General features: G+C 41.3%; 26 non-coding genes across 26 annotated transcripts; all 26 read right to left on the reverse strand.

Moving 5' to 3' along the window:
• Positions 1-56: 56 nt before the first annotated feature.
• Positions 57-149, reverse strand: TRNAI-UAU (transfer RNA isoleucine (anticodon UAU)). Its single transcript is given in 2 exon segments — positions 57-92; positions 112-149. It is a non-coding gene; the product is annotated as a tRNA-Ile (tRNA).
• A 1,082-nt stretch (positions 150-1,231) lies between these two features.
• TRNAR-CCU (transfer RNA arginine (anticodon CCU)) lies at positions 1,232-1,304 on the reverse strand. The gene has a single exon. It is a non-coding gene; the product is annotated as a tRNA-Arg (tRNA).
• Positions 1,305-1,721: 417 nt separating this feature from the next.
• Positions 1,722-1,814, reverse strand: TRNAI-UAU (transfer RNA isoleucine (anticodon UAU)). The gene is given in 2 exon segments: positions 1,722-1,757; positions 1,777-1,814. It is a non-coding gene; the product is annotated as a tRNA-Ile (tRNA).
• Positions 1,815-2,896: 1,082 nt separating this feature from the next.
• TRNAR-CCU (transfer RNA arginine (anticodon CCU)) lies at positions 2,897-2,969 on the reverse strand. The gene has a single exon. It is a non-coding gene; the product is annotated as a tRNA-Arg (tRNA).
• A 417-nt stretch (positions 2,970-3,386) lies between these two features.
• On the reverse strand, positions 3,387-3,479 carry TRNAI-UAU (transfer RNA isoleucine (anticodon UAU)). The gene is given in 2 exon segments: positions 3,387-3,422; positions 3,442-3,479. It is a non-coding gene; the product is annotated as a tRNA-Ile (tRNA).
• Positions 3,480-5,051: 1,572 nt separating this feature from the next.
• TRNAI-UAU (transfer RNA isoleucine (anticodon UAU)) lies at positions 5,052-5,144 on the reverse strand. The gene is given in 2 exon segments: positions 5,052-5,087; positions 5,107-5,144. It is a non-coding gene; the product is annotated as a tRNA-Ile (tRNA).
• A 1,108-nt stretch (positions 5,145-6,252) lies between these two features.
• TRNAR-CCU (transfer RNA arginine (anticodon CCU)) lies at positions 6,253-6,325 on the reverse strand. Its single transcript has one exon. It is a non-coding gene; the product is annotated as a tRNA-Arg (tRNA).
• Positions 6,326-6,742: 417 nt separating this feature from the next.
• Positions 6,743-6,835, reverse strand: TRNAI-UAU (transfer RNA isoleucine (anticodon UAU)). The gene is given in 2 exon segments: positions 6,743-6,778; positions 6,798-6,835. It is a non-coding gene; the product is annotated as a tRNA-Ile (tRNA).
• Positions 6,836-7,917: 1,082 nt separating this feature from the next.
• Positions 7,918-7,990, reverse strand: TRNAR-CCU (transfer RNA arginine (anticodon CCU)). Its single transcript has one exon. It is a non-coding gene; the product is annotated as a tRNA-Arg (tRNA).
• A 417-nt stretch (positions 7,991-8,407) lies between these two features.
• On the reverse strand, positions 8,408-8,500 carry TRNAI-UAU (transfer RNA isoleucine (anticodon UAU)). Its single transcript is given in 2 exon segments — positions 8,408-8,443; positions 8,463-8,500. It is a non-coding gene; the product is annotated as a tRNA-Ile (tRNA).
• Positions 8,501-9,582: 1,082 nt separating this feature from the next.
• On the reverse strand, positions 9,583-9,655 carry TRNAR-CCU (transfer RNA arginine (anticodon CCU)). Its single transcript has one exon. It is a non-coding gene; the product is annotated as a tRNA-Arg (tRNA).
• A 417-nt stretch (positions 9,656-10,072) lies between these two features.
• On the reverse strand, positions 10,073-10,165 carry TRNAI-UAU (transfer RNA isoleucine (anticodon UAU)). Its single transcript is given in 2 exon segments — positions 10,073-10,108; positions 10,128-10,165. It is a non-coding gene; the product is annotated as a tRNA-Ile (tRNA).
• A 1,082-nt stretch (positions 10,166-11,247) lies between these two features.
• Positions 11,248-11,320, reverse strand: TRNAR-CCU (transfer RNA arginine (anticodon CCU)). The gene has a single exon. It is a non-coding gene; the product is annotated as a tRNA-Arg (tRNA).
• Positions 11,321-11,737: 417 nt separating this feature from the next.
• TRNAI-UAU (transfer RNA isoleucine (anticodon UAU)) lies at positions 11,738-11,830 on the reverse strand. Its single transcript is given in 2 exon segments — positions 11,738-11,773; positions 11,793-11,830. It is a non-coding gene; the product is annotated as a tRNA-Ile (tRNA).
• Positions 11,831-12,912: 1,082 nt separating this feature from the next.
• On the reverse strand, positions 12,913-12,985 carry TRNAR-CCU (transfer RNA arginine (anticodon CCU)). Its single transcript has one exon. It is a non-coding gene; the product is annotated as a tRNA-Arg (tRNA).
• Positions 12,986-13,402: 417 nt separating this feature from the next.
• On the reverse strand, positions 13,403-13,495 carry TRNAI-UAU (transfer RNA isoleucine (anticodon UAU)). The gene is given in 2 exon segments: positions 13,403-13,438; positions 13,458-13,495. It is a non-coding gene; the product is annotated as a tRNA-Ile (tRNA).
• A 1,108-nt stretch (positions 13,496-14,603) lies between these two features.
• TRNAR-CCU (transfer RNA arginine (anticodon CCU)) lies at positions 14,604-14,676 on the reverse strand. Its single transcript has one exon. It is a non-coding gene; the product is annotated as a tRNA-Arg (tRNA).
• Positions 14,677-15,093: 417 nt separating this feature from the next.
• Positions 15,094-15,186, reverse strand: TRNAI-UAU (transfer RNA isoleucine (anticodon UAU)). The gene is given in 2 exon segments: positions 15,094-15,129; positions 15,149-15,186. It is a non-coding gene; the product is annotated as a tRNA-Ile (tRNA).
• A 1,082-nt stretch (positions 15,187-16,268) lies between these two features.
• On the reverse strand, positions 16,269-16,341 carry TRNAR-CCU (transfer RNA arginine (anticodon CCU)). Its single transcript has one exon. It is a non-coding gene; the product is annotated as a tRNA-Arg (tRNA).
• Positions 16,342-16,758: 417 nt separating this feature from the next.
• TRNAI-UAU (transfer RNA isoleucine (anticodon UAU)) lies at positions 16,759-16,851 on the reverse strand. The gene is given in 2 exon segments: positions 16,759-16,794; positions 16,814-16,851. It is a non-coding gene; the product is annotated as a tRNA-Ile (tRNA).
• Positions 16,852-17,933: 1,082 nt separating this feature from the next.
• TRNAR-CCU (transfer RNA arginine (anticodon CCU)) lies at positions 17,934-18,006 on the reverse strand. Its single transcript has one exon. It is a non-coding gene; the product is annotated as a tRNA-Arg (tRNA).
• A 417-nt stretch (positions 18,007-18,423) lies between these two features.
• Positions 18,424-18,516, reverse strand: TRNAI-UAU (transfer RNA isoleucine (anticodon UAU)). The gene is given in 2 exon segments: positions 18,424-18,459; positions 18,479-18,516. It is a non-coding gene; the product is annotated as a tRNA-Ile (tRNA).
• Positions 18,517-19,598: 1,082 nt separating this feature from the next.
• On the reverse strand, positions 19,599-19,671 carry TRNAR-CCU (transfer RNA arginine (anticodon CCU)). The gene has a single exon. It is a non-coding gene; the product is annotated as a tRNA-Arg (tRNA).
• Positions 19,672-20,088: 417 nt separating this feature from the next.
• Positions 20,089-20,181, reverse strand: TRNAI-UAU (transfer RNA isoleucine (anticodon UAU)). The gene is given in 2 exon segments: positions 20,089-20,124; positions 20,144-20,181. It is a non-coding gene; the product is annotated as a tRNA-Ile (tRNA).
• A 1,082-nt stretch (positions 20,182-21,263) lies between these two features.
• TRNAR-CCU (transfer RNA arginine (anticodon CCU)) lies at positions 21,264-21,336 on the reverse strand. The gene has a single exon. It is a non-coding gene; the product is annotated as a tRNA-Arg (tRNA).
• A 417-nt stretch (positions 21,337-21,753) lies between these two features.
• Positions 21,754-21,846, reverse strand: TRNAI-UAU (transfer RNA isoleucine (anticodon UAU)). The gene is given in 2 exon segments: positions 21,754-21,789; positions 21,809-21,846. It is a non-coding gene; the product is annotated as a tRNA-Ile (tRNA).
• Between the last annotated feature and the right edge of the window lie 1,080 nt (positions 21,847-22,926).

Consider the following 22,926-nt stretch of genomic DNA (forward strand, 5'->3'; position numbering starts at 1 on the left):
GGGTGCAAGTGCAGATTACATTTTCCATGAATAAAGGCAAAAAGCAAGAAACTGCATGCTCCAGGTGAGGCTCGAACTCACAACCTCGGCATTGCTCAACAGATACTGCCATATAAGTACCGCGCGCTGACCGATTGCGCCACTGGAGCACAGAAGCCATCACGGAAATCCATCACCCATGTCTCCTTGGTTTCAAATAGGCCTTCAAGTGATCCGAAACCTAAAATCGTGCTTATCCCAGACAAAAGAGAATATTTTTTCTCTCATAGCAAGAAATGGTAGCATATAAGTACTCCTAGAAAAAAAAAAACACCGCCAAATCCACTTGACTGGAGCTCAAGGACAGTATTTTAAAAATAAAAGTAGAACTTTTTTGAAAGAAAAAATGATATTGCAACTGCTATCGTGACGTGTTAGGGATATATTCATGCATGTTTGAAAAGTTACTAAATATCCACTGTAAAGCAAGAAGTGGCAGGTAATACCAAGTACCTTTGGATCAAGGTCTGTTTGTGGGTAAACCCAGATAAAACACAAGAGTTGTTAATACATTTGAAATGCCACTATCCAGCAACTGTGTTGAGCATTTTGATGCTCTATTTTTCAGAAAATCTGCCGATCCACGTCAGATTCTATTTCTGACTGCTTGCGGCAAGAAGACTTCTGAATGTGTCCCAAAGCAGTGGCTATCAGTGTGAATCTCAACAAATGCAACAACACCATGTCATATGAAGCAAAGGAAGCACACCTCTAAGGAGCGATTCTGATTGCTATTCGTATACATGTTGATACATCAGGAAAAACATTTCTGAAACTGGCACAAAAAGGACATAAAATGCCTTCCTGCAAATTAAGCTTACCAACGATACTTGTCAGGGTGGCTTTTTTGCTTGAAGATTTTAGGCCACCGGATTTGCATGCCACAATGGGATGTCTGGAGAATGTCGGAGAAAATGCAAAGCTCTTTCCTAATAAAAGCAGCGTTTCCTTTGTGGGGAGTTGAACATATTGTTTGGCAGAAACATTGCAGGAGATTTGGTTTTGGACAAGAGGACTTGTAGCCATCTTGCAGAAGTTTCCATTCAGTTGATAGCATGCTGCTGAACTAATCTGAGTTCTACTAGGAGAAGGCACGCATATTAATTAAGGCAACAGGAAAGGGAAGTCCTAAAGGTTTTATTCTAAAGCCTTGCTTTAGATGTGACTTGAAAGAGTCAAGCAAGATCTCAAACACCCCAGATGGGACTCGAACCCACAATCCCTGGCTTAGGAGGCCAGTGCCTTATCCATTAGGCCACTGGGGCTTTCGCTAGATGACAGCAAAGACTTTTTTTTTCTTTCAGAAGGCATCCGTTCTCTTACTTTACAAGGTAAGGGTGGCAAAATCTTTGTTTTTATTTTCCCTTGTAAACTTGCTACAGAATTGCAAGCGGTTTGAGCTACAAAGTCAGAAGAATGAGTTTTCTGAAAGAGAAAAGCCATGTCGCAGCTCTCCACACCTCTTTTCATCAAGTAGAAGGCGCACATTTTCTTTATCTGTTCTGGTCCACAAATTAAAGAATGTGGTCAGTGTAACAGAAAGACAGCTCATTCAAGCACCCTTGAGGAAAGAACCTTGAGTTTCTTTGGGCGCTTATTGCCCTGTTGTAAAGTTCTCAGGCCATAGGGTGCAAGTGCAGATTACATTTTCCATGAATAAAGGCAAAAAGCAAGAAACTGCATGCTCCAGGTGAGGCTCGAACTCACAACCTCGGCATTGCTCAACAGATACTGCCATATAAGTACCGCGCGCTGACCGATTGCGCCACTGGAGCACAGAAGCCATCACGGAAATCCATCACCCATGTCTCCTTGGTTTCAAATAGGCCTTCAAGTGATCCGAAACCTAAAATCGTGCTTATCCCAGACAAAAGAGAATATTTTTTCTCTCATAGCAAGAAATGGTAGCATATAAGTACTCCTAGAAAAAAAAAAACACCGCCAAATCCACTTGACTGGAGCTCAAGGACAGTATTTAAAAAATAAAAGTAGAACTTTTTTGAAAGAAAAAATGATATTGCAACTGCTATCGTGACGTGTTAGGGATATATTCATGCATGTTTGAAAAGTTACTAAATATCCACTGTAAAGCAAGAAGTGGCAGGTAATACCAAGTACCTTTGGATCAAGGTCCGTTTGTGGGTAAACCCAGATAAAACACAAGAGTTGTTAATACATTTGAAATGCCACTATCCAGCAACTGTGTTGAGCATTTTGATGCTCTATTTTTCAGAAAATCTGCCGATCCACGTCAGATTCTATTTCTGACTGCTTGCGGCAAGAAGACTTCTGAATGTGTCCCAAAGCAGTGGCTATCAGTGTGAATCTCAACAAATGCAACAACACCATGTCATATGAAGCAAAGGAAGCACACCTCTAAGGAGTGATTCTGATTGCTATTCGTATACATGTTGATACATCAGGAAAAACATTTCTGAAACTGGCACAACAAGGACATAAAATGCCTTCCTGCAAATTAAGCTTACCAACGATACTTGTCAGGGTGGCTTTTTTGCTTGAAGATTTTAGGCCACCGGATTTGCATGCCACAATGGGATGTCTGGAGAATGTCGGAGAAAATGCAAAGCTCTTTCCTAATAAAAGCAGCGTTTCCTTTGTGGGGAGTTGAACATATTGTTTGGCAGAAACATTGCAGGAGATTTGGTTTTGGACAAGAGGACTTGTAGCCATCTTGCAGAAGTTTCCATTCAGTTGATAGCATGCTCCTGAACTAATCTGAGTTCTACTAGGAGAAGGCACGCATATTAATTAAGGCAACAGGAAAGGGAACTCCTAAAGGTTTTATTCTAAAGCCTTGCTTTAGATGTGACTTGAAAGAGTCAAGCAAGATCTCAAACACCCCAGATGGGACTCGAACCCACAATCCCTGGCTTAGGAGGCCAGTGCCTTATCCATTAGGCCACTGGGGCTTTCGCTAGATGACAGCAAAGACTTTTTTTTTCTTTCAGAAGGCATCCGTTCTCTTACTTTACAAGGTAAGGGTGGCAAAATCTTTGTTTTTATTTTCCCTTGTAAACTTGCTACAGAATTGCAAGCGGTTTGAGCTACAAAGTCAGAAGAATGAGTTTTCTGAAAGAGAAAAGCCATGTCGCAGCTCTCCACACCTCTTTTCATCAAGTAGAAGGCGCACATTTTCTTTATCTGTTCTGGTCCACAATTTAAAGAATGTGGTCAGTGTAACAGAAAGACAGCTCATTCAAGCACCCTTGAGGAAAGAACCTTGAGTTTCTTTGGGCGCTTATTGCCCTGTTGTAAAGTTGTCAGGCCATAGGGTGCAAGTGCAGATTACATTTTCCATGAATAAAGGCAAAAAGCAAGAAACTGCATGCTCCAGGTGAGGCTCGAACTCACAACCTCGGCATTGCTCAACAGATACTGCCATATAAGTACCGCGCGCTGACCGATTGCGCCACTGGAGCACAGAAGCCATCACGGAAATCCATCACCCATGTCTCCTTGGTTTCAAATAGGCCTTCAAGTGATCCGAAACCTAAAATCGTGCTTATCCCAGACAAAAGAGAATATTTTTTCTCTCATAGCAAGAAATGGTAGCATATAAGTACTCCTAGAAAAAAAAAAACACCGCCAAATCCACTTGACTGGAGCTCAAGGACAGTATTTTAAAAATAAAAGTAGAACTTTTTTGAAAGAAAAAATGATATTGCAACTGCTATCGTGACGTGTTAGGGATATATTCATGCATGTTTGAAAAGTTACTAAATATCCACTGTAAAGCAAGAAGTGGCAGGTAATACCAAGTACCTTTGGATCAAGGTCTGTTTGTGGGTAAACCCAGATAAAACACAAGAGTTGTTAATACATTTGAAATGCCACTATCCAGCAACTGTGTTGAGCATTTTGATGCTCTATTTTTCAGAAAATCTGCCGATCCACGTCAGATTCTATTTCTGACTGCTTGCGGCAAGAAGACTTCTGAATGTGTCCCAAAGCAGTGGCTATCAGTGTGAATCTCAACAAATGCAACAACACCATGTCATATGAAGCAAAGGAAGCACACCTCTAAGGAGCGATTCTGATTGCTATTCGTATACATGTTGATACATCAGGAAAAACATTTCTGAAACTGGCACAAAAAGGACATAAAATGCCTTCCTGCAAATTAAGCTTACCAACGATACTTGTCAGGGTGGCTTTTTTGCTTGAAGATTTTAGGCCACCGGATTTGCATGCCACAATGGGATGTCTGGAGAATGTCGGAGAAAATGCAAAGCTCTTTCCTAATAAAAGCAGTGTTTCCTTTGTGGGGAGTTGAACATATTGTTTGGCAGAAACATTGCAGGAGATTTGGTTTTGGACAAGAGGACTTGTAGCCATCTTGCAGAAGTTTCCATTCAGTTGATAGCATGCTGCTGAACTAATCTGAGTTCTACTAGGAGAAGGCACACATATTAATTAAGGCAACAGGAAAGGGAAGTCCTAAAGGTTTTATTCTAAAGCCTTGCTTTAGATGTGACTTGAAAGAGTCAAGCAAGATCTCAAACACCCCAGATGGGACACAAACCCACAATCCCTGGCTTAGGAGGCCAGTGCCTTATCCATTAGGCCACTGGGGCTTTCGCTAGATGACAGCAAAGACTTTTTTTTTCTTTCAGAAGGCATCCGTTCTCTTACTTTACAAGGTAAGGGTGGCAAAATCTTTGTTTTTATTTTCCCTTGTAAACTTGCTACAGAATTGCAAGCGGTTTGAGCTACAAAGTCAGAAGAATGAGTTTTCTGAAAGAGAAAAGCCATGTCGCAGCTCTCCACACCTCTTTTCATCAAGTAGAAGGCGCACATTTTCTTTATCTGTTCTGGTCCACAATTTAAAGAATGTGGTCAGTGTAACAGAAAGACAGCTCATTCAAGCACCCTTGAGGAAAGAACCTTGAGTTTCTTTGGGCGCTTATTGCCCTGTTGTAAAGTTGTCAGGCCATAGGGTGCAAGTGCAGATTACATTTTCCATGAATAAAGGCAAAAAGCAAGAAACTGCATGCTCCAGGTGAGGCTCGAACTCACAACCTCGGCATTGCTCAACAGATACTGCCATATAAGTACCGCGCGCTGACCGATTGCACCACTGGAGCACAGAAGCCATCACGGAAATCCATCACGGAAATCCATCACGGAAATCCATCACCCATGTCTCCTTGGTTTCAAATAGGCCTTCAAGTGATCCGAAACCTAAAATCGTGCTTATCCCAGACAAAAGAGAATATTTTTTCTCTCATAGCAAGAAATGGTAGCATATAAGTACTCCTAGAAAAAAAAAAACACCGCCAAATCCACTTGACTGGAGCTCAAGGACAGTATTTTAAAAATAAAAGTAGAACTTTTTTGAAAGAAAAAATGATATTGCAACTGCTATCGTGACGTGTTAGGGATATATTCATGCATGTTTGAAAAGTTACTAAATATCCACTGTAAAGCAAGAAGTGGCAGGTAATACCAAGTACCTTTGGATCAAGGTCTGTTTGTGGGTAAACCCAGATAAAACACAAGAGTTGTTAATACATTTGAAATGCCACTATCCAGCAACTGTGTTGAGCATTTTGATGCTCTATTTTTCAGAAAATCTGCCGATCCACGTCAGATTCTATTTCTGACTGCTTGCGGCAAGAAGACTTCTGAATGTGTCCCAAAGCAGTGGCTATCAGTGTGAATCTCAACAAATGCAACAACACCATGTCATATGAAGCAAAGGAAGCACACCTCTAAGGAGCGATTCTGATTGCTATTCGTATACATGTTGATACATCAGGAAAAACATTTCTGAAACTGGCACAAAAAGGACATAAAATGCCTTCCTGCAAATTAAGCTTACCAACGATACTTGTCAGGGTGGCTTTTTTGCTTGAAGATTTTAGGCCACCGGATTTGCATGCCACAATGGGATGTCTGGAGAATGTCGGAGAAAATGCAAAGCTCTTTCCTAATAAAAGCAGCGTTTCCTTTGTGGGGAGTTGAACATATTGTTTGGCAGAAACATTGCAGGAGATTTGGTTTTGGACAAGAGGACTTGTAGCCATCTTGCAGAAGTTTCCATTCAGTTGATAGCATGCTGCTGAACTAATCTGAGTTCTACTAGGAGAAGGCACGCATATTAATTAAGGCAACAGGAAAGGGAACTCCTAAAGGTTTTATTCTAAAGCCTTGCTTTAGATGTGACGTGAAAGAGTCAAGCAAGATCTCAAACACCCCAGAGGGGACTCGAACCCACAATCCCTGGCTTAGGAGGCCAGTGCCTTATCCATTAGGCCACTGGGGCTTTCGCTAGATGACAGCAAAGACTTTTTTTTTCTTTCAGAAGGCATCTGTTCTCTTACTTTACAAGGTAAGTGTGGCAAAATCTTTGTTTTTATTTTCCCTTGTAAACTTGCTACAGAATTGCAAGCGGTTTGAGCTACAAAGTCAGAAGAATGAGTTTTCTGAAAGAGAAAAGCCATGTCGCAGCTCTCCACACCTCTTTTCATCAAGTAGAAGGCGCACATTTTCTTTATCTGTTCTGGTCCACAATTTAAAGAATGTGGTCAGTGTAACAGAAAGACAGCTCATTCAAGCACCCTTGAGGAAAGAACCTTGAGTTTCTTTGGGCGCTTATTGCCCTGTTGTAAAGTTGTCAGGCCATAGGGTGCAAGTGCAGATTACATTTTCCATGAATAAAGGCAAAAAGCAAGAAACTGCATGCTCCAGGTGAGGCTCGAACTCACAACCTCGGCATTGCTCAACAGATACTGCCATATAAGTACCGCGCGCTGACCGATTGCGCCACTGGAGCACAGAAGCCATCACGGAAATCCATCACCCATGTCTCCTTGGTTTCAAATAGGCCTTCAAGTGATCCGAAACCTAAAATCGTGCTTATCCCAGACAAAAGAGAATATTTTTTCTCTCATAGCAAGAAATGGTAGCATATAAGTACTCCTAGAAAAAAAAAAACACCGCCAAATCCACTTGACTGGAGCTCAAGGACAGTATTTTAAAAATAAAAGTAGAACTTTTTTGAAAGAAAAAATGATATTGCAACTGCTATCGTGACGTGTTAGGGATATATTCATGCATGTTTGAAAAGTTACTAAATATCCACTGTAAAGCAAGAAGTGGCAGGTAATACCAAGTACCTTTGGATCAAGGTCTGTTTGTGGGTAAACCCAGATAAAACACAAGAGTTGTTAATACATTTGAAATGCCACTATCCAGCAACTGTGTTGAGCATTTTGATGCTCTATTTTTCAGAAAATCTGCCGATCCACGTCAGATTCTATTTCTGACTGCTTGCGGCAAGAAGACTTCTGAATGTGTCCCAAAGCAGTGGCTATCAGTGTGAATCTCAACAAATGCAACAACACCATGTCATATGAAGCAAAGGAAGCACACCTCTAAGGAGCGATTCTGATTGCTATTCGTATACATGTTGATACATCAGGAAAAACATTTCTGAAACTGGCACAAAAAGGACATAAAATGCCTTCCTGCAAATTAAGCTTACCAACGATACTTGTCAGGGTGGCTTTTTTGCTTGAAGATTTTAGGCCACCGGATTTGCATGCCACAATGGGATGTCTGGAGAATGTCGGAGAAAATGCAAAGCTCTTTCCTAATAAAAGCAGCGTTTCCTTTGTGGGGAGTTGAACATATTGTTTGGCAGAAACATTGCAGGAGATTTGGTTTTGGACAAGAGGACTTGTAGCCATCTTGCAGAAGTTTCCATTCAGTTGATAGCATGCTGCTGAACTAATCTGAGTTCTACTAGGAGAAGGCACACATATTAATTAAGGCAACAGGAAAGGGAAGTCCTAAAGGTTTTATTCTAAAGCCTTGCTTTAGATGTGACTTGAAAGAGTCAAGCAAGATCTCAAACACCCCAGATGGGACTCGAACCCACAATCCCTGGCTTAGGAGGCCAGTGCCTTATCCATTAGGCCACTGGGGCTTTCGCTAGATGACAGCAAAGACTTTTTTTTTCTTTCAGAAGGCATCCGTTCTCTTACTTTACAAGGTAAGGGTGGCAAAATCTTTGTTTTTATTTTCCCTTGTAAACTTGCTACAGAATTGCAAGCGGTTTGAGCTACAAAGTCAGAAGAATGAGTTTTCTGAAAGAGAAAAGCCATGTCGCAGCTCTCCACACCTCTTTTCATCAAGTAGAAGGCGCACATTTTCTTTATCTGTTCTGGTCCACAATTTAAAGAATGTGGTCAGTGTAACAGAAAGACAGCTCATTCAAGCACCCTTGAGGAAAGAACCTTGAGTTTCTTTGGGCGCTTATTGCCCTGTTGTAAAGTTGTCAGGCCATAGGGTGCAAGTGCAGATTACATTTTCCATGAATAAAGGCAAAAAGCAAGAAACTGCATGCTCCAGGTGAGGCTCGAACTCACAACCTCGGCATTGCTCAACAGATACTGCCATATAAGTACCGCGCGCTGACCGATTGCGCCACTGGAGCACAGAAGCCATCACGGAAATCCATCACCCATGTCTCCTTGGTTTCAAATAGGCCTTCAAGTGATCCGAAACCTAAAATCGTGCTTATCCCAGACAAAAGAGAATATTTTTTCTCTCATAGCAAGAAATGGTAGCATATAAGTACTCCTAGAAAAAAAAAAACACCGCCAAATCCACTTGACTGGAGCTCAAGGACAGTATTTTAAAAATAAAAGTAGAACTTTTTTGAAAGAAAAAATGATATTGCAACTGCTATCGTGACGTGTTAGGGATATATTCATGCATGTTTGAAAAGTTACTAAATATCCACTGTAAAGCAAGAAGTGGCAGGTAATACCAAGTACCTTTGGATCAAGGTCTGTTTGTGGGTAAACCCAGATAAAACACAAGAGTTGTTAATACATTTGAAATGCCACTATCCAGCAACTGTGTTGAGCATTTTGATGCTCTATTTTTCAGAAAATCTGCCGATCCACGTCAGATTCTATTTCTGACTGCTTGCGGCAAGAAGACTTCTGAATGTGTCCCAAAGCAGTGGCTATCAGTGTGAATCTCAACAAATGCAACAACACCATGTCATATGAAGCAAAGGAAGCACACCTCTAAGGAGCGATTCTGATTGCTATTCGTATACATGTTGATACATCAGGAAAAACATTTCTGAAACTGGCACAAAAAGGACATAAAATGCCTTCCTGCAAATTAAGCTTACCAACGATACTTGTCAGGGTGGCTTTTTTGCTTGAAGATTTTAGGCCACCGGATTTGCATGCCACAATGGGATGTCTGGAGAATGTCGGAGAAAATGCAAAGCTCTTTCCTAATAAAAGCAGCGTTTCCTTTGTGGGGAGTTGAACATATTGTTTGGCAGAAACATTGCAGGAGATTTGGTTTTGGACAAGAGGACTTGTAGCCATCTTGCAGAAGTTTCCATTCAGTTGATAGCATGCTGCTGAACTAATCTGAGTTCTACTAGGAGAAGGCACACATATTAATTAAGGCAACAGGAAAGGGAAGTCCTAAAGGTTTTATTCTAAAGCCTTGCTTTAGATGTGACTTGAAAGAGTCAAGCAAGATCTCAAACACCCCAGATGGGACTCGAACCCACAATCCCTGGCTTAGGAGGCCAGTGCCTTATCCATTAGGCCACTGGGGCTTTCGCTAGATGACAGCAAAGACTTTTTTTTTCTTTCAGAAGGCATCCGTTCTCTTACTTTACAAGGTAAGGGTGGCAAAATCTTTGTTTTTATTTTCCCTTGTAAACTTGCTACAGAATTGCAAGCGGTTTGAGCTACAAAGTCAGAAGAATGAGTTTTCTGAAAGAGAAAAGCCATGTCGCAGCTCTCCACACCTCTTTTCATCAAGTAGAAGGCGCACATTTTCTTTATCTGTTCTGGTCCACAATTTAAAGAATGTGGTCAGTGTAACAGAAAGACAGCTCATTCAAGCACCCTTGAGGAAAGAACCTTGAGTTTCTTTGGGCGCTTATTGCCCTGTTGTAAAGTTGTCAGGCCATAGGGTGCAAGTGCAGATTACATTTTCCATGAATAAAGGCAAAAAGCAAGAAACTGCATGCTCCAGGTGAGGCTCGAACTCACAACCTCGGCATTGCTCAACAGATACTGCCATATAAGTACCGCGCGCTGACCGATTGCGCCACTGGAGCACAGAAGCCATCACGGAAATCCATCACCCATGTCTCCTTGGTTTCAAATAGGCCTTCAAGTGATCCGAAACCTAAAATCGTGCTTATCCCAGACAAAAGAGAATATTTTTTCTCTCATAGCAAGAAATGGTAGCATATAAGTACTCCTAGAAAAAAAAAAACACCGCCAAATCCACTTGACTGGAGCTCAAGGACAGTATTTTAAAAATAAAAGTAGAACTTTTTTGAAAGAAAAAATGATATTGCAACTGCTATCGTGACGTGTTAGGGATATATTCATGCATGTTTGAAAAGTTACTAAATATCCACTGTAAAGCAAGAAGTGGCAGGTAATACCAAGTACCTTTGGATCAAGGTCTGTTTGTGGGTAAACCCAGATAAAACACAAGAGTTGTTAATACATTTGAAATGCCACTATCCAGCAACTGTGTTGAGCATTTTGATGCTCTATTTTTCAGAAAATCTGCCGATCCACGTCAGATTCTATTTCTGACTGCTTGCGGCAAGAAGACTTCTGAATGTGTCCCAAAGCAGTGGCTATCAGTGTGAATCTCAACAAATGCAACAACACCATGTCATATGAAGCAAAGGAAGCACACCTCTAAGGAGCGATTCTGATTGCTATTCGTATACATGTTGATACATCAGGAAAAACATTTCTGAAACTGGCACAAAAAGGACATAAAATGCCTTCCTGCAAATTAAGCTTACCAACGATACTTGTCAGGGTGGCTTTTTTGCTTGAAGATTTTAGGCCACCGGATTTGCATGCCACAATGGGATGTCTGGAGAATGTCGGAGAAAATGCAAAGCTCTTTCCTAATAAAAGCAGCGTTTCCTTTGTGGGGAGTTGAACATATTGTTTGGCAGAAACATTGCAGGAGATTTGGTTTTGGACAAGAGGACTTGTAGCCATCTTGCAGAAGTTTCCATTCAGTTGATAGCATGCTGCTGAACTAATCTGAGTTCTACTAGGAGAAGGCACGCATATTAATTAAGGCAACAGGAAAGGGAACTCCTAAAGGTTTTATTCTAAAGCCTTGCTTTAGATGTGACGTGAAAGAGTCAAGCAAGATCTCAAACACCCCAGAGGGGACTCGAACCCACAATCCCTGGCTTAGGAGGCCAGTGCCTTATCCATTAGGCCACTGGGGCTTTCGCTAGATGACAGCAAAGACTTTTTTTTTCTTTCAGAAGGCATCCGTTCTCTTACTTTACAAGGTAAGTGTGGCAAAATCTTTGTTTTTATTTTCCCTTGTAAACTTGCTACAGAATTGCAAGCGGTTTGAGCTACAAAGTCAGAAGAATGAGTTTTCTGAAAGAGAAAAGCCATGTCGCAGCTCTCCACACCTCTTTTCATCAAGTAGAAGGCGCACATTTTCTTTATCTGTTCTGGTCCACAATTTAAAGAATGTGGTCAGTGTAACAGAAAGACAGCTCATTCAAGCACCCTTGAGGAAAGAACCTTGAGTTTCTTTGGGCGCTTATTGCCCTGTTGTAAAGTTGTCAGGCCATAGGGTGCAAGTGCAGATTACATTTTCCATGAATAAAGGCAAAAAGCAAGAAACTGCATGCTCCAGGTGAGGCTCGAACTCACAACCTCGGCATTGCTCAACAGATACTGCCATATAAGTACCGCGCGCTGACCGATTGCGCCACTGGAGCACAGAAGCCATCACGGAAATCCATCACCCATGTCTCCTTGGTTTCAAATAGGCCTTCAAGTGATCCGAAACCTAAAATCGTGCTTATCCCAGACAAAAGAGAATATTTTTTCTCTCATAGCAAGAAATGGTAGCATATAAGTACTCCTAGAAAAAAAAAAACACCGCCAAATCCACTTGACTGGAGCTCAAGGACAGTATTTTAAAAATAAAAGTAGAACTTTTTTGAAAGAAAAAATGATATTGCAACTGCTATCGTGACGTGTTAGGGATATATTCATGCATGTTTGAAAAGTTACTAAATATCCACTGTAAAGCAAGAAGTGGCAGGTAATACCAAGTACCTTTGGATCAAGGTCTGTTTGTGGGTAAACCCAGATAAAACACAAGAGTTGTTAATACATTTGAAATGCCACTATCCAGCAACTGTGTTGAGCATTTTGATGCTCTATTTTTCAGAAAATCTGCCGATCCACGTCAGATTCTATTTCTGACTGCTTGCGGCAAGAAGACTTCTGAATGTGTCCCAAAGCAGTGGCTATCAGTGTGAATCTCAACAAATGCAACAACACCATGTCATATGAAGCAAAGGAAGCACACCTCTAAGGAGCGATTCTGATTGCTATTCGTATACATGTTGATACATCAGGAAAAACATTTCTGAAACTGGCACAAAAAGGACATAAAATGCCTTCCTGCAAATTAAGCTTACCAACGATACTTGTCAGGGTGGCTTTTTTGCTTGAAGATTTTAGGCCACCGGATTTGCATGCCACAATGGGATGTCTGGAGAATGTCGGAGAAAATGCAAAGCTCTTTCCTAATAAAAGCAGCGTTTCCTTTGTGGGGAGTTGAACATATTGTTTGGCAGAAACATTGCAGGAGATTTGGTTTTGGACAAGAGGACTTGTAGCCATCTTGCAGAAGTTTCCATTCAGTTGATAGCATGCTGCTGAACTAATCTGAGTTCTACTAGGAGAAGGCACGCATATTAATTAAGGCAACAGGAAAGGGAACTCCTAAAGGTTTTATTCTAAAGCCTTGCTTTAGATGTGACGTGAAAGAGTCAAGCAAGATCTCAAACACCCCAGAGGGGACTCGAACCCACAATCCCTGGCTTAGGAGGCCAGTGCCTTATCCATTAGGCCACTGGGGCTTTCGCTAGATGACAGCAAAGACTTTTTTTTTCTTTCAGAAGGCATCTGTTCTCTTACTTTACAAGGTAAGTGTGGCAAAATCTTTGTTTTTATTTTCCCTTGTAAACTTGCTACAGAATTGCAAGCGGTTTGAGCTACAAAGTCAGAAGAATGAGTTTTCTGAAAGAGAAAAGCCATGTCGCAGCTCTCCACACCTCTTTTCATCAAGTAGAAGGCGCACATTTTCTTTATCTGTTCTGGTCCACAATTTAAAGAATGTGGTCAGTGTAACAGAAAGACAGCTCATTCAAGCACCCTTGAGGAAAGAACCTTGAGTTTCTTTGGGCGCTTATTGCCCTGTTGTAAAGTTGTCAGGCCATAGGGTGCAAGTGCAGATTACATTTTCCATGAATAAAGGCAAAAAGCAAGAAACTGCATGCTCCAGGTGAGGCTCGAACTCACAACCTCGGCATTGCTCAACAGATACTGCCATATAAGTACCGCGCGCTGACCGATTGCGCCACTGGAGCACAGAAGCCATCACGGAAATCCATCACGGAAATCCATCACGGAAATCCATCACCCATGTCTCCTTGGTTTCAAATAGGCCTTCAAGTGATCCGAAACCTAAAATCGTGCTTATCCCAGACAAAAGAGAATATTTTTTCTCTCATAGCAAGAAATGGTAGCATATAAGTACTCCTAGAAAAAAAAAAACACCGCCAAATCCACTTGACTGGAGCTCAAGGACAGTATTTTAAAAATAAAAGTAGAACTTTTTTGAAAGAAAAAATGATATTGCAACTGCTATCGTGACGTGTTAGGGATATATTCATGCATGTTTGAAAAGTTACTAAATATCCACTGTAAAGCAAGAAGTGGCAGGTAATACCAAGTACCTTTGGATCAAGGTCTGTTTGTGGGTAAACCCAGATAAAACACAAGAGTTGTTAATACATTTGAAATGCCACTATCCAGCAACTGTGTTGAGCATTTTGATGCTCTATTTTTCAGAAAATCTGCCGATCCACGTCAGATTCTATTTCTGACTGCTTGCGGCAAGAAGACTTCTGAATGTGTCCCAAAGCAGTGGCTATCAGTGTGAATCTCAACAAATGCAACAACACCATGTCATATGAAGCAAAGGAAGCACACCTCTAAGGAGCGATTCTGATTGCTATTCGTATACATGTTGATACATCAGGAAAAACATTTCTGAAACTGGCACAAAAAGGACATAAAATGCCTTCCTGCAAATTAAGCTTACCAACGATACTTGTCAGGGTGGCTTTTTTGCTTGAAGATTTTAGGCCACCGGATTTGCATGCCACAATGGGATGTCTGGAGAATGTCGGAGAAAATGCAAAGCTCTTTCCTAATAAAAGCAGCGTTTCCTTTGTGGGGAGTTGAACATATTGTTTGGCAGAAACATTGCAGGAGATTTGGTTTTGGACAAGAGGACTTGTAGCCATCTTGCAGAAGTTTCCATTCAGTTGATAGCATGCTGCTGAACTAATCTGAGTTCTACTAGGAGAAGGCACGCATATTAATTAAGGCAACAGGAAAGGGAAGTCCTAAAGGTTTTATTCTAAAGCCTTGCTTTAGATGTGACTTGAAAGAGTCAAGCAAGATCTCAAACACCCCAGATGGGACTCGAACCCACAATCCCTGGCTTAGGAGGCCAGTGCCTTATCCATTAGGCCACTGGGGCTTTCGCTAGATGACAGCAAAGACTTTTTTTTTCTTTTAGAAGGCATCCGTTCTCTTACTTTACAAGGTAAGGGTGGCAAAATCTTTGTTTTTATTTTCCCTTGTAAACTTGCTACAGAATTGCAAGCGGTTTGAGCTACAAAGTCAGAAGAATGAGTTTTCTGAAAGAGAAAAGCCATGTCGCAGCTCTCCACACCTCTTTTCATCAAGTAGAAGGCGCACATTTTCTTTATCTGTTCTGGTCCACAATTTAAAGAATGTGGTCAGTGTAACAGAAAGACAGCTCATTCAAGCACCCTTGAGGAAAGAACCTTGAGTTTCTTTGGGCGCTTATTGCCCTGTTGTAAAGTTGTCAGGCCATAGGGTGCAAGTGCAGATTACATTTTCCATGAATAAAGGCAAAAAGCAAGAAACTGCATGCTCCAGGTGAGGCTCGAACTCACAACCTCGGCATTGCTCAACAGATACTGCCATATAAGTACCGCGCGCTGACCGATTGCGCCACTGGAGCACAGAAGCCATCACGGAAATCCATCACCCATGTCTCCTTGGTTTCAAATAGGCCTTCAAGTGATCCGAAACCTAAAATCGTGCTTATCCCAGACAAAAGAGAATATTTTTTCTCTCATAGCAAGAAATGGTAGCATATAAGTACTCCTAGAAAAAAAAAAACACCGCCAAATCCACTTGACTGGAGCTCAAGGACAGTATTTTAAAACTAAAAGTAGAACTTTTTTGAAAGAAAAAATGATATTGCAACTGCTATCGTGACGTGTTAGGGATATATTCATGCATGTTTGAAAAGTTACTAAATATCCACTGTAAAGCAAGAAGTGGCAGGTAATACCAAGTACCTTTGGATCAAGGTCTGTTTGTGGGTAAACCCAGATAAAACACAAGAGTTGTTAATACATTTGAAATGCCACTATCCAGCAACTGTGTTGAGCATTTTGATGCTCTATTTTTCAGAAAATCTGCCGATCCACGTCAGATTCTATTTCTGACTGCTTGCGGCAAGAAGACTTCTGAATGTGTCCCAAAGCAGTGGCTATCAGTGTGAATCTCAACAAATGCAACAACACCATGTCATATGAAGCAAAGGAAGCACACCTCTAAGGAGCGATTCTGATTGCTATTCGTATACATGTTGATACATCAGGAAAAACATTTCTGAAACTGGCACAAAAAGGACATAAAATGCCTTCCTGCAAATTAAGCTTACCAACGATACTTGTCAGGGTGGCTTTTTTGCTTGAAGATTTTAGGCCACCGGATTTGCATGCCACAATGGGATGTCTGGAGAATGTCGGAGAAAATGCAAAGCTCTTTCCTAATAAAAGCAGCGTTTCCTTTGTGGGGAGTTGAACATATTGTTTGGCAGAAACATTGCAGGAGATTTGGTTTTGGACAAGAGGACTTGTAGCCATCTTGCAGAAGTTTCCATTCAGTTGATAGCATGCTGCTGAACTAATCTGAGTTCTACTAGGAGAAGGCACACATATTAATTAAGGCAACAGGAAAGGGAAGTCCTAAAGGTTTTATTCTAAAGCCTTGCTTTAGATGTGACTTGAAAGAGTCAAGCAAGATCTCAAACACCCCAGATGGGACTCGAACCCACAATCCCTGGCTTAGGAGGCCAGTGCCTTATCCATTAGGCCACTGGGGCTTTCGCTAGATGACAGCAAAGACTTTTTTTTTCTTTTAGAAGGCATCCGTTCTCTTACTTTACAAGGTAAGGGTGGCAAAATCTTTGTTTTTATTTTCCCTTGTAAACTTGCTACAGAATTGCAAGCGGTTTGAGCTACAAAGTCAGAAGAATGAGTTTTCTGAAAGAGAAAAGCCATGTCGCAGCTCTCCACACCTCTTTTCATCAAGTAGAAGGCGCACATTTTCTTTATCTGTTCTGGTCCACAATTTAAAGAATGTGGTCAGTGTAACAGAAAGACAGCTCATTCAAGCACCCTTGAGGAAAGAACCTTGAGTTTCTTTGGGCGCTTATTGCCCTGTTGTAAAGTTCTCAGGCCATAGGGTGCAAGTGCAGATTACATTTTCCATGAATAAAGGCAAAAAGCAAGAAACTGCATGCTCCAGGTGAGGCTCGAACTCACAACCTCGGCATTGCTCAACAGATACTGCCATATAAGTACCGCGCGCTGACCGATTGCGCCACTGGAGCACAGAAGCCATCACGGAAATCCATCACCCATGTATCCTTGGTTTCAAATAGGCCTTCAAGTGATCCGAAACCTAAAATCGTGCTTATCCCAGACAAAAGAGAATATTTTTTCTCTCATAGCAAGAAATGGTAGCATATAAGTACTCCTAGAAAAAAAAAAACACCGCCAAATCCACTTGACTGGAGCTCAAGGACAGTATTTTAAAAATAAAAGTAGAACTTTTTTGAAAGAAAAAATGATATTGCAACTGCTATCGTGACGTGTTAGGGATATATTCATGCATGTTTGAAAAGTTACTAAATATCCACTGTAAAGCAAGAAGTGGCAGGTAATACCAAGTACCTTTGGATCAAGGTCCGTTTGTGGGTAAACCCAGATAAAACACAAGAGTTGTTAATACATTTGAAATGCCACTATCCAGCAACTGTGTTGAGCATTTTGATGCTCTATTTTTCAGAAAATCTGCCGATCCACGTCAGATTCTATTTCTGACTGCTTGCGGCAAGAAGACTTCTGAATGTGTCCCAAAGCAGTGGCTATCAGTGTGAATCTCAACAAATGCAACAACACCATGTCATATGAAGCAAAGGAAGCACACCTCTAAGGAGCGATTCTGATTGCTATTCGTATACATGTTGATACATCAGGAAAAACATTTCTGAAACTGGCACAAAAAGGACATAAAATGCCTTCCTGCAAATTAAGCTTACCAACGATACTTGTCAGGGTGGCTTTTTTGCTTGAAGATTTTAGGCCACCGGATTTGCATGCCACAATGGGATGTCTGGAGAATGTCGGAGAAAATGCAAAGCTCTTTCCTAATAAAAGCAGCGTTTCCTTTGTGGGGAGTTGAACATATTGTTTGGCAGAAACATTGCAGGAGATTTGGTTTTGGACAAGAGGACTTGTAGCCATCTTGCAGAAGTTTCCATTCAGTTGATAGCATGCTGCTGAACTAATCTGAGTTCTACTAGGAGAAGGCACGCATATTAATTAAGGCAACAGGAAAGGGAAGTCCTAAAGGTTTTATTCTAAAGCCTTGCTTTAGATGTGACTTGAAAGAGTCAAGCAAGATCTCAAACACCCCAGATGGGACTCGAACCCACAATCCCTGGCTTAGGAGGCCAGTGCCTTATCCATTAGGCCACTGGGGCTTTCGCTAGATGACAGCAAAGACTTTTTTTTTCTTTTAGAAGGCATCCGTTCTCTTACTTTACAAGGTAAGGGTGGCAAAATCTTTGTTTTTATTTTCCCTTGTAAACTTGCTACAGAATTGCAAGCGGTTTGAGCTACAAAGTCAGAAGAATGAGTTTTCTGAAAGAGAAAAGCCATGTCGCAGCTCTCCACACCTCTTTTCATCAAGTAGAAGGCGCACATTTTCTTTATCTGTTCTGGTCCACAATTTAAAGAATGTGGTCAGTGTAACAGAAAGACAGCTCATTCAAGCACCCTTGAGGAAAGAACCTTGAGTTTCTTTGGGCGCTTATTGCCCTGTTGTAAAGTTGTCAGGCCATAGGGTGCAAGTGCAGATTACATTTTCCATGAATAAAGGCAAAAAGCAAGAAACTGCATGCTCCAGGTGAGGCTCGAACTCACAACCTCGGCATTGCTCAACAGATACTGCCATATAAGTACCGCGCGCTGACCGATTGCGCCACTGGAGCACAGAAGCCATCACGGAAATCCATCACCCATGTCTCCTTGGTTTCAAATAGGCCTTCAAGTGATCCGAAACCTAAAATCGTGCTTATCCCAGACAAAAGAGAATATTTTTTCTCTCATAGCAAGAAATGGTAGCATATAAGTACTCCTAGAAAAAAAAAAACACCGCCAAATCCACTTGACTGGAGCTCAAGGACAGTATTTTAAAAATAAAAGTAGAACTTTTTTGAAAGAAAAAATGATATTGCAACTGCTATCGTGACGTGTTAGGGATATATTCATGCATGTTTGAAAAGTTACTAAATATCCACTGTAAAGCAAGAAGTGGCAGGTAATACCAAGTACCTTTGGATCAAGGTCCGTTTGTGGGTAAACCCAGATAAAACACAAGAGTTGTTAATACATTTGAAATGCCACTATCCAGCAACTGTGTTGAGCATTTTGATGCTCTATTTTTCAGAAAATCTGCCGATCCACGTCAGATTCTATTTCTGACTGCTTGCGGCAAGAAGACTTCTGAATGTGTCCCAAAGCAGTGGCTATCAGTGTGAATCTCAACAAATGCAACAACACCATGTCATATGAAGCAAAGGAAGCACACCTCTAAGGAGCGATTCTGATTGCTATTCGTATACATGTTGATACATCAGGAAAAACATTTCTGAAACTGGCACAAAAAGGACATAAAATGCCTTCCTGCAAATTAAGCTTACCAACGATACTTGTCAGGGTGGCTTTTTTGCTTGAAGATTTTAGGCCACCGGATTTGCATGCCACAATGGGATGTCTGGAGAATGTCGGAGAAAATGCAAAGCTCTTTCCTAATAAAAGCAGCGTTTCCTTTGTGGGGAGTTGAACATATTGTTTGGCAGAAACATTGCAGGAGATTTGGTTTTGGACAAGAGGACTTGTAGCCATCTTGCAGAAGTTTCCATTCAGTTGATAGCATGCTGCTGAACTAATCTGAGTTCTACTAGGAGAAGGCACGCATATTAATTAAGGCAACAGGAAAGGGAAGTCCTAAAGGTTTTATTCTAAAGCCTTGCTTTAGATGTGACTTGAAAGAGTCAAGCAAGATCTCAAACACCCCAGATGGGACTCGAACCCACAATCCCTGGCTTAGGAGGCCAGTGCCTTATCCATTAGGCCACTGGGGCTTTCGCTAGATGACAGCAAAGACTTTTTTTTTCTTTTAGAAGGCATCCGTTCTCTTACTTTACAAGGTAAGGGTGGCAAAATCTTTGTTTTTATTTTCCCTTGTAAACTTGCTACAGAATTGCAAGCGGTTTGAGCTACAAAGTCAGAAGAATGAGTTTTCTGAAAGAGAAAAGCCATGTCGCAGCTCTCCACACCTCTTTTCATCAAGTAGAAGGCGCACATTTTCTTTATCTGTTCTGGTCCACAATTTAAAGAATGTGGTCAGTGTAACAGAAAGACAGCTCATTCAAGCACCCTTGAGGAAAGAACCTTGAGTTTCTTTGGGCGCTTATTGCCCTGTTGTAAAGTTGTCAGGCCATAGGGTGCAAGTGCAGATTACATTTTCCATGAATAAAGGCAAAAAGCAAGAAACTGCATGCTCCAGGTGAGGCTCGAACTCACAACCTCGGCATTGCTCAACAGATACTGCCATATAAGTACCGCGCGCTGACCGATTGCGCCACTGGAGCACAGAAGCCATCACGGAAATCCATCACCCATGTCTCCTTGGTTTCAAATAGGCCTTCAAGTGATCCGAAACCTAAAATCGTGCTTATCCCAGACAAAAGAGAATATTTTTTCTCTCATAGCAAGAAATGGTAGCATATAAGTACTCCTAGAAAAAAAAAAACACCGCCAAATCCACTTGACTGGAGCTCAAGGACAGTATTTTAAAAATAAAAGTAGAACTTTTTTGAAAGAAAAAATGATATTGCAACTGCTATCGTGACGTGTTAGGGATATATTCATGCATGTTTGAAAAGTTACTAAATATCCACTGTAAAGCAAGAAGTGGCAGGTAATACCAAGTACCTTTGGATCAAGGTCTGTTTGTGGGTAAACCCAGATAAAACACAAGAGTTGTTAATACATTTGAAATGCCACTATCCAGCAACTGTGTTGAGCATTTTGATGCTCTATTTTTCAGAAAATCTGCCGATCCACGTCAGATTCTATTTCTGACTGCTTGCGGCAAGAAGACTTCTGAATGTGTCCCAAAGCAGTGGCTATCAGTGTGAATCTCAACAAATGCAACAACACCATGTCATATGAAGCAAAGGAAGCACACCTCTAAGGAGCGATTCTGATTGCTATTCGTATACATGTTGATACATCAGGAAAAACATTTCTGAAACTGGCACAAAAAGGACATAAAATGCCTTCCTGCAAATTAAGCTTACCAACGATACTTGTCAGGGTGGCTTTTTTGCTTGAAGATTTTAGGCCACCGGATTTGCATGCCACAATGGGATGTCTGGAGAATGTCGGAGAAAATGCAAAGCTCTTTCCTAATAAAAGCAGCGTTTCCTTTGTGGGGAGTTGAACATATTGTTTGGCAGAAACATTGCAGGAGATTTGGTTTTGGACAAGAGGACTTGTAGCCATCTTGCAGAAGTTTCCATTCAGTTGATAGCATGCTGCTGAACTAATCTGAGTTCTACTAGGAGAAGGCACGCATATTAATTAAGGCAACAGGAAAGGGAAGTCCTAAAGGTTTTATTCTAAAGCCTTGCTTTAGATGTGACTTGAAAGAGTCAAGCAAGATCTCAAACACCCCAGATGGGACTCGAACCCACAATCCCTGGCTTAGGAGGCCAGTGCCTTATCCATTAGGCCACTGGGGCTTTCGCTAGATGACAGCAAAGACTTTTTTTTTCTTTTAGAAGGCATCCGTTCTCTTACTTTACAAGGTAAGGGTGGCAAAATCTTTGTTTTTATTTTCCCTTGTAAACTTGCTACAGAATTGCAAGCGGTTTGAGCTACAAAGTCAGAAGAATGAGTTTTCTGAAAGAGAAAAGCCATGTCGCAGCTCTCCACACCTCTTTTCATCAAGTAGAAGGCGCACATTTTCTTTATCTGTTCTGGTCCACAATTTAAAGAATGTGGTCAGTGTAACAGAAAGACAGCTCATTCAAGCACCCTTGAGGAAAGAACCTTGAGTTTCTTTGGGCGCTTATTGCCCTGTTGTAAAGTTGTCAGGCCATAGGGTGCAAGTGCAGATTACATTTTCCATGAATAAAGGCAAAAAGCAAGAAACTGCATGCTCCAGGTGAGGCTCGAACTCACAACCTCGGCATTGCTCAACAGATACTGCCATATAAGTACCGCGCGCTGACCGATTGCGCCACTGGAGCACAGAAGCCATCACGGAAATCCATCACCCATGTCTCCTTGGTTTCAAATAGGCCTTCAAGTGATCCGAAACCTAAAATCGTGCTTATCCCAGACAAAAGAGAATATTTTTTCTCTCATAGCAAGAAATGGTAGCATATAAGTACTCCTAGAAAAAAAAAAACACCGCCAAATCCACTTGACTGGAGCTCAAGGACAGTATTTTAAAAATAAAAGTAGAACTTTTTTGAAAGAAAAAATGATATTGCAACTGCTATCGTGACGTGTTAGGGATATATTCATGCATGTTTGAAAAGTTACTAAATATCCACTGTAAAGCAAGAAGTGGCAGGTAATACCAAGTACCTTTGGATCAAGGTCTGTTTGTGGGTAAACCCAGATAAAACACAAGAGTTGTTAATACATTTGAAATGCCACTATCCAGCAACTGTGTTGAGCATTTTGATGCTCTATTTTTCAGAAAATCTGCCGATCCACGTCAGATTCTATTTCTGACTGCTTGCGGCAAGAAGACTTCTGAATGTGTCCCAAAGCAGTGGCTATCAGTGTGAATCTCAACAAATGCAACAACACCATGTCATATGAAGCAAAGGAAGCACACCTCTAAGGAGCGATTCTGATTGCTATTCGTATACATGTTGATACATCAGGAAAAACATTTCTGAAACTGGCACAAAAAGGACATAAAATGCCTTCCTGCAAATTAAGCTTACCAACGATACTTGTCAGGGTGGCTTTTTTGCTTGAAGATTTTAGGCCACCGGATTTGCATGCCACAATGGGATGTCTGGAGAATGTCGGAGAAAATGCAAAGCTCTTTCCTAATAAAAGCAGCGTTTCCTTTGTGGGGAGTTGAACATATTGTTTGGCAGAAACATTGCAGGAGATTTGGTTTTGGACAAGAGGACTTGTAGCCATCTTGCAGAAGTTTCCATTCAGTTGATAGCATGCTGCTGAACTAATCTGAGTTCTACTAGGAGAAGGCACGCATATTAATTAAGGCAACAGGAAAGGGAAGTCCTAAAGGTTTTATTCTAAAGCCTTGCTTTAGATGTGACTTGAAAGAGTCAAGCAAGATCTCA

The sequence above is a fragment of the Lithobates pipiens genome, unplaced genomic scaffold (genome assembly GCF_037356315.1).
Source record: "Lithobates pipiens isolate NorthernLeopardFrog02 unplaced genomic scaffold, aLitPip1_a1.2 Scaffold_8, whole genome shotgun sequence".
NCBI classification, from domain to species: domain Eukaryota; kingdom Metazoa; phylum Chordata; class Amphibia; order Anura; family Ranidae; genus Lithobates; species Lithobates pipiens.